This window comes from Camellia sinensis, chromosome 7 (genome assembly GCF_055761805.1).
Source record: "Camellia sinensis isolate YWXY chromosome 7, ASM5576180v1, whole genome shotgun sequence".
Classification (NCBI taxonomy): Eukaryota; Viridiplantae; Streptophyta; class Magnoliopsida; order Ericales; family Theaceae; genus Camellia; species Camellia sinensis.
The window spans coordinates 16,479,614-16,490,219 of record NC_138967.1 but is presented as its reverse complement, the minus strand read 5'-3'; the positions used below and the strand labels follow the sequence as shown (position 1 = coordinate 16,490,219).

The 10,606-nt window shown below is 35.3% G+C and overlaps 1 pseudogene across 1 annotated transcript; it reads right to left on the bottom strand.

The window, feature by feature from the left end:
• Window positions 1-3,588: 3,588 nt before the first annotated feature.
• On the bottom strand, window positions 3,589-9,945 carry LOC114294341 (GPN-loop GTPase 3-like; annotated as a pseudogene). The gene is made up of 11 exons (XR_014335019.1): window positions 9,699-9,945; window positions 9,238-9,438; window positions 9,058-9,139; window positions 8,733-8,818; window positions 7,901-7,955; window positions 6,357-6,417; window positions 6,118-6,248; window positions 5,935-6,028; window positions 5,243-5,298; window positions 4,643-4,798; window positions 3,589-3,879 (listed from the first exon to the last, which is right to left on the bottom strand). The product of XR_014335019.1 is annotated as a GPN-loop GTPase 3-like (transcript).
• Window positions 9,946-10,606: the final 661 nt, after the last annotated feature.

Sequence of the window (10,606 nt, the reverse complement as noted above, 5' to 3'; positions counted from 1 at the left end):
TACCATTAAATTTTTCCGATTTTTCTCCATGATTGATTGGTACATGAACATGGTTCTGGATAGGGACCGATGTAGGTGTAACAATAGGAGTACCACTGCCAGATGCAGTTTCAGTTGTAGTAGCCATAATCTCTGATTACAAAAATCAGAGAATATTAAAACACAAATTAATTTTCTAGTTACTAAAACCAGAAAATAATTATAACAACAAAATAATTTTATTTTCCTTGTTACTAAAACTAGAAAAATAAAATATCACAAGAATTTTCTGTAATACCAAATAATATTCTGAATTGTTAATGACACCAGTATCGTACTACTAGTAGTTGTCAAAGAAAAGAGACAGTATATTACTACTATCTGTCAAATAGCATAAATCACTATTTGTTTTTCCAACCAGAATATTAATTTGAAAACACAGAAAATTAAATACAATGAAGATACCCAAAAAGGAATCTGTCTTAAGATTGTAAAGATTGTAGGACAATCTTCACTGTATTTAAAAGATTTAATTCTATTGTGTACACAACAACAAATAGAATTTAAAGAAATAAAGAAAAGGAGAGAATTTGTTTGATTACTAAAATCAAACTCGAAATAAAAATAAATAAATAAATAAAACAGATTTTATTTTGTTACAAAAACAAAATTAAAATCTGAATAAATAAACAAATAAAAACAACACTGAAAGTAATTAAATAACTTACTTGATTTAATTTCTTCGAATTATTTTTCTGATCAAGTCCAGTGTTTAACACTGTGTCCTTAAGACAGATTCGTCCTCTCCACGGTGCTTTCAGAATTCGGACGTCTATCTCCCAGGATGAAATGATCTACCACAAACAATAGCAGCACTACTAACTGTTTGCCTTACGAACACACTAAGTGTTTACACTCTTTCTTTCGGAAATAAAATACAGCAAGATGAAGAATAGAATTAACAGAGGTGAAATACGAAATTTCTGAATGCAAAATATCAAATGATGGTGGTCCTATTTATAGATGTGAAGGTGGCTCTTGGATTTGAAATAAACAGGTATGTAGCTCTTGGTTTTGAATTGAACAAGTATCATACCTGTTGGGTTTTGAATTCAAACAGATTTGAATTAATTCAAACAGATAGTAAAACGGGAAGGGCCCTGTTTGGGTGTGCATTAATTCCAAAACAGTTTATTTCTGTTTGAAACTGGGAAGGGTCCTGTTTGGATGAACAAAAAATCCAAACTAATTTAATTTGAATTCTGGATTTTATTTTAATAAAAAATAAAATTAAATTCAAATGTTTTTGGCCCAAAAAGATTAGAAGCCCAACCACACACCACGCACCCGCGCCGAAGCCCAGCCCGCCCGACCGGACGGCGGCACGCGCGCGTGTGGTGGTTTTTTGAGTCCAATGGGTCTAGCCCATTTTGCCCATAACCTCTCCCTCTAAAACACTTGGGTACCCCTTGGGGCACACCCCAAGTATGTCACCCTAAGCCTTATAAACCCTTTCAAAACTTCCCACCAAATCAATGTGGGACAAGCCAATTTACAACCTTAAGGAATTTCCACCAAAACTCCATTTCCATGGAGCACACTTTGGCTTCAATTTCCCATTCACTCGGTAATGGTTTTGAGCAACCAAATATACCACGTGAATCACAACGCGGCATAGCACGCGTTACCACTTTGACCCGAGTAAAACGACACTCGGGGCCCACCTAAAAAATAGACCAAACTTGAGGAAAAATTAACCATTTCCAACATAGAATTTCAGTTGAACAGAGTTGTGATTCTTTTTCATTCTGTGATGCCGATTCTAAAGAAAAGTGATAGGCTTCTTTCTTTTTTCTTTTTTTGATTGTTTTTTAAACTGTTGAAGCAAATTGCAGAATAATAAGAATTAACAGCATCGGTTTCCATTTTCTTTTTGCATATCGACAATAAGCATGCCTGAAAAGGCCGATTAAAGAAGAAATTGATGCTAATGTGCAATTTGTGCTTATTTTTCTACATACATTGTTTGTAGAAATTTGGTCGAGGTCTAGTAATGTAGTTAGGCCAGTGCACACACTTGGGAGGCCTTGTTAAGTACTGGATTTCTCTCTCAGAAATTTTTCAGCCGGATCTGGAATCCCCCGCTTAATGTTGGCATTACCGGGAAATCTTCCTGGCAAGGGACATGATGAAATCCCATGGTGTACCACAACACAATCTCCTTATTCCTGCATATTTGTCCAAAACTTTGATGAGTAAGAGTCAGTGTAAATAAACATAAATCAAATCTACTTACACAAATTAAATTATAAAAAAAAAAGGTTAAGTAGAGTGAATTCTCGGTAAGGGCGGGGTCTTTGGCCTTCATGGTCGTGTCACTTATGAAGTTGGCTTCACTTGGCTGTGTCTACTTCGACTTTATCCTGGACTCGTGTTCTATAATAGAATGTATATGTTAGCATGATAGAGCCTCTTTATTGACTGATATGCTCATTATTTTCATCAGAAGTAAGCCCAATCGTGCTGATTTGTATTTTAATATCTTTTTGGATTTTAATCTTGTGTATGTAGAGTTGTAAACATATCAAATGAAATTTTCATTGGGACCATAAGGTGTAACTGAGGGTCCATATAGTTAAGGTATCGTCTCCCCGGTTCTTATCAATACATAGCCCTCCAACCTATTTTTCAGACTTGTCATATGGAGTCACCCACATATTGTAGCGGTTAAGGCCCCGCGGATTTGGCAATAATTGCCGTTTGACAAAAGAAAACTCACTGTCCATCCTGAATCTGGTGATAACCAATATAGTTCCCTAACTTAGTCTTATTGTTCGGATTCACCATTACGAACTCTTCTTGCTTCAGGCCGAGCTGAATCCTCGCATCAAGCTCGGTTTTCGCTGTTTCGCTAACATCGGTCCAACATCTCTTCCTTGGAGAGATGTTATTTGGTCACTTGTCTCTAATTTGTTTCCACTACAAGAAAATGCACTTTTGGCGACTAAAGTTTTAGTCGCTAAAGTAAGGTTTTTAGTCGCTGAAGCCTTTTCCCGACTCTAATGTTTTGGTAGCTAGATTTGTTGTGGGAAAACGGTCGGGGAAGGTTTTGGCGACTAAAAAAAATTTAGTTGCCAAAAGTCCTATAAATGGCTACTAATATTTTAGTAGGGAAAAGTACGAGGTATTGGCGACTAAATATTTTTCAGTAGCCAAAAGTCCTAAATTGGCAACTAAACAAAAGTTTTCAAATAAAATTAAATTTCATTTTCAGCGACTAAAACTTTTGGTCGCCCAAAGTATCATTTATTATTAGCTACTAAATATTTAGTTACCAAAAAAAATTAATTTTCATATTTTTTTTTTTAGCTACTAAACTATTTAGTCGCCTAAAGTCTCATATATTTTTTACTACTAAATTTTTAGTTACCAAAAAATCTTTGGTTTGTTTTTGGCTACTAAATTTTTAGTAGCTAACAAGTTTTATTTTGTTTTTTTGGCTATTAAACATTTAGTTACCAAAAACTTTATTTAGTGTTATTTTTTTTATTTATTATTATTAATTTCTGCACAATCTGTATTTATTTCGTGCAACCTGCACCCTGTATATAAACAAAACAATATATATGTCTATTTCTATTTCACTTTCAACCATCAAAAAATTTGGTCTTATAACATCAAATTCTATACAAACCAAATATAATCCAACCCAAAATAATAATTCCATACAAAAAGATAATCATACAAAAATGATGTCCTCCGTATACAAAAAAGAAATATCCACTAGTAATCTATACCATCAGAAAACAACTTCATCTCTGTTGGATCAACAACTATTGCAGTAATTGGTAGTGGAAAAGCTCGAGTTTGTAAAAGTCTTCCAGTAACAAGATCCCACACCTACAATACGAAAATAAGTCATTTCGAGAAACAAAAATACTCATGCTACGAAGATATTATTATGAAACATTCAACATAATTAAGTAACCTTGCATGTGCCATCGAGGGAGCTTCATAAAAAGGACTAGTCTTCAATTCTCAAGAAATTCTAGTGAAAAATAAATAAACAAACAAAATACAAGTAACTTAGCCCTCGTGCCGCAACCATGTTTCATTACCAAAAAAAAAAAATCAACATTTCCATTCTAACTATGTTAGGGTTGTCTGAACTTTTGCTGTTGCATTCAGTGCCATGGCTGCGATGGGTGATCTAACCAATTAACATTCATGTTGGGTCGAAATTTAGGCAAAACTGAATCCCATAAGCCAAAATCTGAAAATATGGTTTTTTAAGGTGTGGAACCATTTTTTCTCCCCACACAAGGGAGTTTCCTCCGGACTAATCCCCTAGGTCTGTAACCACACATAAAACATGTAGTTTTCGAGCAAGTTGAAGCCATTTTGAATCCACAAAAGGTTTTCTTAACCACCTACTACTGTGAACAATAAAAGCTATGAGCTGAAACTGATACGCTGAAATTGATACCTCATAATGCCTAAACCTATACCTATCACTAGGCATTGGTAATGTAAATGTGTTTTTAGGCAAAAGTCCAACGATTAGTAATCACAAACAAGCAACCCAGTAAACATTTGAGACTACACAAATAGTTCACATCAGGTCCAAACCATTCAGCTAGAAGATCTCACACATGTTTCGCACCTCATGTCTTAATCAGAACTGCAACTACAAGAAAGCCAGCCAAATGATACAAAGCCCCCCTAATCATCATCCTCCGGATCAAAATCCTTAACCTTCACATCTGCATCTTCTCCATACTGAATGCAGTTGTCAATTTGTGATAAGACGTATTGTATACTGTCAATGGAAAAGAAGAGAAAAGACTATTGCTAGTCAAATGACACAAGCACGCAGGAAACCAACAGATGTATTGCATTCATCTATTGTTACTCGGGTGGGTGCACCCTTGGCAAAGTCTTTAAAATTCAATTCTCACTTAGCTAGAAAAATCTATTGCAACTCATACAAAGAACCTAGAGGGCCTTCAAGTGTGTCTAAAGAGTTCATAAATGTCTAAACAATGAACACGTGTGTCTCCAAGTGTCCGAAGCATGTCTGTCTCTAGAAAATAACAAAACACATTTGGCCATGTATACGATGTGTGGGGAAGTGTCTGTGTCTGACACAAACACACCTTAAAAGTTTCTGTGCTTCTTAGCACATCCATGCACAACTGGATGTACAGACTGGTTCGTGTAATACCCCCACCCCCCCTTCCCCACACACACACATACAGTGTACCTGCTCTCTTTCCTCAAGTCCAGAGACACGAAGCTTACCATGCTATACTGATCCACCTGTTACAACAAAAATTGAGACTAATGAACAGTCACAAAATATTCAAACATTCCTTCCTATAATTAATAAATGCTTCCAAGAAAGATGTACAGAGCCATGACTACCAGGAGGTGGCCATCAAGGCCAAAATTAAAAACAATCATACAATAGCAGAAATAAGAACACTCATTCATAGGGATAAAATGGTAGCAAATTATTGTATTTTACAGGGTAAAACTAAAATGTATCCATTATGGTGTCTGAGTCAGGAACCTGCACTCCAATAAGAAGCAAATAAATAGACAGTTAATACACATAATCATATGAATATAATCACATGCATATTCATATGATTCCACCATATGTATACACAAGCAGGTAAACATAGACAACCGATCATTTAACCAAAAGGTTGACTCACCCAATTCATTATGCCGTTCATAAGGGAGAATCTCATCATGAAGATTTCAGCTAGGCTATTCTCCAGCAAGATAAATTATTTATAAAAAATCAAAAATCAAAAAGTTTACTTAAGCAACTTCATAAGGGGATGCAACACAGGTCAACACAAAGTGTGAGGGAACATGGGTTCTTACACAATCCACCTGTAGATTTAAACAACAGTAATGCACATTCTGATCTGCTTAATGACTTACTAATTCAATCAAAGCTTTGTTAAGCTTTTCAAATTGAGGAGCCATTCGTTGATTCAACTCTGACAGCAAAACATGAGACTCTGGATTCAAATAACTGAGAGCAACAACGATACAAAAGGATTAAAAGTGAAGTAAGATGAACATGAACAAGTAGAAAATAGTAGAAAAATGTAAAAGGACTACTCTTCAATGTCTCTTTTGTTTGTCACAAGATCCATTTTGGAGAGAATGTTAACATGGGGCAGTTCAAGTTGAACCATGGCAGAAAGTGAAGCCATGCAACCACTAATAAACTTGGTCACATCAGTCATGTACTGGCACACAAAAAGAAATTAGAACTCTTCAGTTTCAGTAAAAAGACATGGCATCAATGACCAATGGTGAAATTAATTGAAATTAAGGTGGAGAAAACGTATACAAACCTATGAATCAAGCAAGTACACAGCACAAACATTGAAGTTCTTACGCTTTAAGTGCTCCACACTAGAGCTGAGCAAGGAATCCGTAAAATCTGTAATCCGATCCAGTCCAGTCCAATCTGATAGGTTTGGATTGGTTTTTTGAATCCGTGGTTCGGTTCCGGATTGAAGAATTAAAAATCCGTAGTCCACGGATTGGTTCCGGATTGAACCTCACGGTTCCGGATTGGAACCGATCCGGACCGTATACAATAGTCTATATTTTTATTATACATCCTCCCCCATAGTATCTTCTCTTATTCCATATAAAACATAAACTCAAACCTAAACCCGCATAATATCTTCTTTTATTACTTTTGTTTGTTAGTTTTTAATTTTAATTTGTAATGGTCTAAATACTTATGGTGAAACCAATTTTCTTATGGTTGTTTAAATTCTAGAATAGTATGTCGCTATTATATAAAGACATGTTACTATTGTGAAACTAATATAGCGCTATGTTTATGTTTTTATGAAATTAAAGTGTTATATATATATTTGTTATTTAATTATGTGAATCCGTGGTCCTAAACCGATCCAATCCGTATTTAAATGGATTGGTTCGGATTGGTTCCAGGATTTAAACGGATTGGATTGGTTCCAATTTTTCAAGAACTGTAAATAACGAATTGGTCCTGGTTTTACCCCAATCCGGACCATGCTCACCCCTACTCCACACTTAGTTGCACGAAGCGGGAGCTGGAGCGGGAGTGGGGGCGGGGGCGGGGGCGGGAGCGGGGGAACGTGGCCACTTAGAGGAGTCGTAAATTAGGAGCGCTTATGTATTATTTTTATTAATTATATTTTATTTATTATAATGAATAATAAATTATGTTAAAATAAATAATAAATAAAAATTAGATGTTTTATTTTATAAATTTTTGAAGATTTTTTTATTATATATGATTTAAATAGATTTTTTTTAAACAATTAGATAATTTATTATATGTTAAAAAGTTAAGAAATAATTGTTAAAAAAATAAATAATAAATAAAAATTATATTATACATAATAAAATAAATAATTTTTTATTTTACAAATAAAAATTATATTGTTTATGATAAATTATATTATAATTTATAAATTATATTTTATATATATATATATATATATATTATATATATGATAAATTATATTATATAAAATGAAAACGGAGAGAGAAAGAAAGAGAGAGAGAACAGATCGAGAGAGGGAGAAGAAAGACACGCAACAGAGGTGAAGAAAGAGAAGCAGAGACGAAGAGGAGAGCGAGGGTGAGAGAAGCGAGAGAGAGAGAGACGAAGACTAGGGCTTCGACGGGGAAGTCAAATGGCGAGATCGAAGTCGTCGAACGGAGGATCGAAGCCTGCGACCAGGTACTCTCCTTGCCCTCTCAATAGTACTCCCTTCCCGCATCAGATTTGCGTTTCCCCCTCCTCAGATTCGCGATTCTGATGCGATCCTTCCTCAGAAGCGCAAAATCGCGCTTTTTCCTCGGAGTCGTCGCCATCTGAGACAATTCCTGCTACTAAGGCTCCACAAAGTTCTTAAGTACAGGAACATGTGAAAAAAGTTCCATTTGGCCTATAAAGTAATTGAAGTTCAAAGATTAAAACATTATCCAGCCAAATAAATAAACAAATAGAACACTGAACAAATCCTAACTAACACACCATACTCCATACAAATAAAAATAAATAAATAAAGGTAGAAAACTATTTATATTATTAAATTTTATTGTAAATAATTTCAAGAAATTATATTCTTTTGGAAATGTTACATATATATGAGTTAGTTGACTGTAACTTACATAACTAACTCTAGTCATCAGTTGAAAGTAACCAGAATGAGTTTTACGAATTGGGATTGTTTTAAGTTTAGAGAACAAATGAAATATGCATAGCAAATCTCCAAGCATAGTCAGTAGTTAAAAATATTTGAGAAGCTGATCAACATAGATCTCTTTGCATATAGAGTCTAATGATCCTCAATGTGGCAGGAATGGTCCTTCCATTCCATCATAGAATCATCAAAAGAAGAAGAAGATACTTTGAAAGGAATTTAAAAAATAAATGAGAGAGAGAGAGAGAGAGCAAGTTTATGTGTAGTAATTAGATAGAAGGAAGCAAGGCAGAGGTTCCACGCCACATCATGTGTATGTGTACTCAATGAGTCCTTTATATGGTGTTTAACAGCCTCACCTGTTCAACATAAGTAGACTAATAAGAAATGAGTCTAGGTTTAGGCTTTGCCTTTTTCATGTAATAAGGAAAACTCCTTATGCCAATTTTCCATTCCCACTGTTACCAATTTAAACATTTTTACAGCAGAAAAACAAAATATAGAAATGAGTATAAATACCTGGGCAATCGAAAACTAAATAATCATCATCCGAGAAGTTATCCAATTCCTCTGTTAGCCACTCATCCAAATTTTCTTCAAGGTGCCTAGTGTCAAGATTTAAGGCCATACAAACTTGGAATCCAATATCAAATTAACAAAAAAAACAGAAGGTTCTTTACACAATAAAATAAATTTATCCCTCACAAGGGATGTCAATCAATGCCTTTATGCTCCTTGACATAACCGGCTCTAGCCTTACTAGAAGTAATTAAGTGACAACACAATCTAAGATGAGAGAAGAAAATGATTTACAAAAACATTAAAACCCAAATGCAAAGGATACTCCATGCAATATAAAAGGCCACCATTTGGACCCAATCCAAACTCCTCCATAACATCATCCAAAGATATGAGTTCCCTGATATCTGCAAGGAAAGCAACACTTCATTGCTCTAAAACCAAAGGAAATGAATCAATATATCTTGCTATGGAATTGAGGGGGGAGAAGGTGAGCTCTAATTACCCATGGCGACGGGATAATTAAAATTTTCAGCGGCAGGATCTAAGTTCACAATATGAATTGTGCGCCTGAATTTGGGATTTCCCAAACCAGCACAATGAATATAGTTCCTGAATTTGGGATTTCCCATTCCCCAATCATGTCTCAAATTCTTGCTTAATCCAGCTTGAATTTGGGATTTCTGTGTAAAAATCAACACAAACCCTATACCAAGTGTGGGAAATCAACACAACATTAACTCAAATTCAACACAAAATTAAACAAAAAAAATCATATAAAACCCTAGGGCAAGTGTGAAATGGGGAAATAGAGGAAGGAAGACAGAAAGAGAGAGAGAGAGAGAGAGAGAGGGAGACTGAGATGCAGAGAGAGAGAGAGAGGGAGCTCCATCAACAGATAGAGATAGAGACTGAGAGCGACAGAGAGGGAGAGAGACCGAGAGCGATAGAGCGAGAGAAACATACCTGTGATTAAGTGGCGCTGGTGCTTTGCAGGTGGCGGTGGCGATGTGCGACGGTCTCTCTCGCCGGTGGCCAACGACGGTGGTGAGCGGGGTGAGGCTTGGTTGTGTCGAAAGAGAGGGAAATTTGTTTGAGACAGTCAATACCGCGTGTGTGTGAGAGACAGACATATCAAGCGCCAAATTATATTGGGTTCTCTCTAAAAAAGAAAAAAAAAAAAAATTGAACTTTTAGCGACTATTTCAGATTTTAGTTGCCAAATCAGCTTGTTCAGCGACAAAACTGTAAACTAGTAACGTAAAATATTAACTTTTGGCGACTAATTTTTTTTAGTCGCCTATAACTATATGTTTCGCAATTAATTTTTTTTTTAGTCGCCAAAAAACAATGTATGTTGACTACATGAAAATGGTAGCCAAAATTTGAACCTTTGGCGATTAAAAAAAAAATTAGTAGCCAAAAGGACCATTTTTGGCGACTAAAATTGTTTTAATTGCCAATTTTGATCACCAAATATATAAATTCTTGTAGTGTTCTCACAAAAGAATTGGTCTCAGCATCCGCATCTAGGTCAATATAGTAGGTCAAGAAGTGATCATGGTACACTTCAATAGTGTTATATTATCAGTCAACAATGTCCCATAATCATCTTCTTTTATTTGACCAGGGCCAGTGAGCCCAACCTTGTAAGGGGAAAATTATGTTAACAATGATTGCTCAAATTGAATATTGCTATGTATGTGTTAATTAATTTACATTTGAATTTTCATTAGGGAATCAAAGTTTTTACCTCAACTTTGATGGATCCACTAGGCTTGAATTCCCAATCATTTATGTAGTCATAGTTGCCCACTGATGATACCATCCTCACCATTAGGCTCACCACTGGCCTTACCTCCCTATCTGCAAGG